The following is a 3,385-nucleotide window of genomic DNA, read 5'->3' on the forward strand; positions in this document are numbered from 1 at the left end:
TTTTTTCATGCTAGCAATGTTAAATAAACTTGAAATATGTTCTACGAAAATAAGAACTTTCTTGTCATATCGCTCGTTGAGGCGCTCTAGAGCCTTGGGATAATTTTCGTCTGATACTTGAAATGGCGAGACTACGCTTAGAGCTTGGCCAAGACAACTTATTAGATAGTTAAATTTGTCAACATTGGACAATGAGTTGTCTTCATGTACCATATTTGTAAATGAAGTAATAAATTTTTTGAATTCCCCATATTTGCCGTCGAATTTAGGTAATTTGAGGTGGAGCCGATTATGATGTCTCCATGATAAGTCGATGAATTAAAGAAACTAAGTTCTTCTGGTTTTTCCTTTTTACTTGCGCCAATGCGCCGTAATATGATTGCCTTTGTTTCGATAAAAAGATTTTCTATCTCTGCCCGATTCGCGTCTGCTGGATCTAGCTTCTCAATATTGGTTAGAACTTGTAATGCTTGTTTAAAATACGACTCAATAATTTGAGACTGACAATCTAATATAATAGGGTCATTTTCAAGATCGATTCTAGCTCTTAAACTTTGAATATTAGATTGCAGTTGATTCCGTTGTTGTCTGAGAGGTAGAAGCTGCGTTTCATATGGTGGAGACATTTTGGGCCCTTAACGAAAAAATGTAGCAAGTTAGAAATGAATTAAACGTGAGCTAAAGGAGTTCTAGTTTCAATAAAAACACTCTAATACATAAAGTTTCACTCAAGAGCTTAATAAGTGAGCTTTAATATGTAGATCAGGGCCCGGCACAAAGAGAGCGCTAAAAAACTTTAGTTCAGGCCGCTCATATGGGGACTGTTCGGCACGTATGCTGTAAGAACGGTGCGAATTCACAAATTATATGGCGAGGGTGGGTTTAGTCTTCAGCATTCGACGCAAAATTTAACTTCATCAAATTCTGCCTCAAATCAAGAAAACGAGTGCAGAAATAATCTTATGCAAGAAAAGATAGAGAAAACAAAACAGCGATCAATTTTTTCATGTGTAGATCTGCTTGCGTCGAAATGCTGAGGGAAACTAAATCAACCCTCATCCTCTGTGTGAGGACTTCGGCAGCCGTTCGGTTACAAGCATACGAGGTGCCGAACGTGTTCGTCCCCGGGGGATATGAGTGCCGGGCTCTGATGTAGATCGTTTCTCTATATGACAGTTTGAGTACTTACTCCGCTGTGCTTAATACTTAATAGCACGTGTTAAAGCTTACGAGTGTTTTTCATGTGAGTGTAAAGCATGAGAAAGCTTTACGATCGCTAATGAGTGGAAATTGAGTCAAAGTTTGAGTGGAAATTGATAATGTAAATTTACACACTCAAGTTGACTTAGGTTATGATAGGGCTCCACGTAAATGTCCACGATGATGTCTTGCAAATGCCAATGATGAAGAAGTCCGAAGACACTATCCAAGATGATTATGTAACGATGAAGAAGTCCAATGATGAATGTGATGATGATGTACGCTGAAAAGTCCAATGATGACTGTCCAAGATGATGTAACGATGAGTGCAATATAATGAACGAATAAACGACTAGTGTATAGTGTTAAGTTTTTATGTTGGGACTTGCGAAGTGCAAGGTCCTGTCACGGTCGCCAATGTTTGATCTGCCCAGTTGCAGATGGTACAAAACTCCAATGCTCAATAGCATGTGGAGTGGAGTGAGGCAAAATAAGTCTTCTCCTCTTCGAATTCCAGAAAGAAGTCATTTTTATATTTCGTTTTCATGAGTTAGAAGCTCTTCATGAGCCATGTAACAGAAGCTTTTAGAACATGTTAATGCAAATACAGTGGTAGAAATTCCGATAATCTTAAAAAAATAATATAAGAGATTTTAATATACACAAATCTAAGTTAACAATGACGTCTCCTCCAACAGTTTGTATTTTGTTAGTATATTCAACCTGATGAGACAAACTTCTGCGAGGTTTGGCATTAAAGTTTTGAGGAATCTATAATAAAAAATTTGGGCAAAATTCATTTTATCCAAATATTTTACTGCCACATTTTAGCCCAGACATTTGACATTCCTTTTGGTTTCATTTTTTTTTCAATAACAATTTCGAATTGGCCTGTTGTGCAGTTTCACCCTGTGTTTCGTTTTTGTTGCACAAAACAATTGAAAATAGTTTTTGCTTTTTATAAAATTGAAAATTGTGCCACTCCCACTTATAATTGTACAGAAAGCCATTCTGCTAATTGCTTTTTCCCCAATACACTAACCCATTTGAAGGTACATTGACATATACAGAAGTATAGAATATAGAAAATATGATTGCATTTTTAATTTCAGTAAAATGCGAACTCATATGAAACATACGAATTTTGCGCTGCACAGCCTGCTCTGTGCCTAACTTCTCATTTCTTCGGGAATTCCATTCAACGAAACCCAGCTGATCTGAATACATCATTCGTCGGGGTACAAACATCTGTAAACGATGAAAAACGGAAAGAAGAATATAATATACAATGAAGCAAAGCGAGAAACTTCAAAAATGGACATGTTGTAACAAGAAATGAAGAGAAAGTCCTTGTCCATGAAGAGCATCTTGTCCAAGAAACGTAAGCCGTCTGCCCACGTATGCCTGCTTGCCCCATGAGGAAGAAGAAGCGTGCATGCGCCAAGAAACGTAAACCAGCTTGCCCCAAGAAGCGTAAACCAGCTTGTCGCAGGAAGCGCAAGGCCTGTCGCCCCAAGCGTAAAACCCATGCGCCAAAAAGCGTGTCAAGTGCAGCAACCCGTCCCGTTATGAATAATGGGTATCTGAATTTCGTTCGTCGTTCCGCAAGAAGCATTGTGGTCTAAAGCCACAGGAATTGATCAAAATGGCCGCGCGTGCCTGGTGCAGTTTATCGGAAGATAAGAAGAATCGTTATCGTCGCATGGCAAGAAACAAACCTAATAACCTATTTGAAAGCATTTAATTAGAACTTCTTTTTTTGCAGGCCTGCAAGGTAACGAAGAGCTGTCGGCATAAACATCGCCGTATTTGCACCGGGAAGTAAGATCTCCAAAGTTATGCCGAGCTGTATCCATCTTCCAAATCGTAGTCGTGTGTGTGTTCATGTTTCCCCCCAAAAAAAAAGTAACTGCTGCTTACCATGGAATGTAATAATTTAAACTTGTAACGAATGTAATAGTGTGTAAATTTTAAGTAATTACAAGTACAAATGTAAAAATAAAACTGCATTTTATTTTTTGAACCAATTGATAGTGGAAAAAGACCGGGGTCACTCGCACATTATTTTTTACATCATAAATGGCTCACTGCACTCCATTTACGAACCTCTTCTAGTAGTACAAAACATGAATTGTTGAATAAATGTTTGAGAAAGCGTTCAAATGTTCAATTCAAACGTTCAAAC

The sequence above is a fragment of the Drosophila willistoni genome, unplaced genomic scaffold (genome assembly GCF_018902025.1).
Source record: "Drosophila willistoni isolate 14030-0811.24 unplaced genomic scaffold, UCI_dwil_1.1 Seg275, whole genome shotgun sequence".
Taxonomy (NCBI): domain Eukaryota; kingdom Metazoa; phylum Arthropoda; class Insecta; order Diptera; family Drosophilidae; genus Drosophila; species Drosophila willistoni.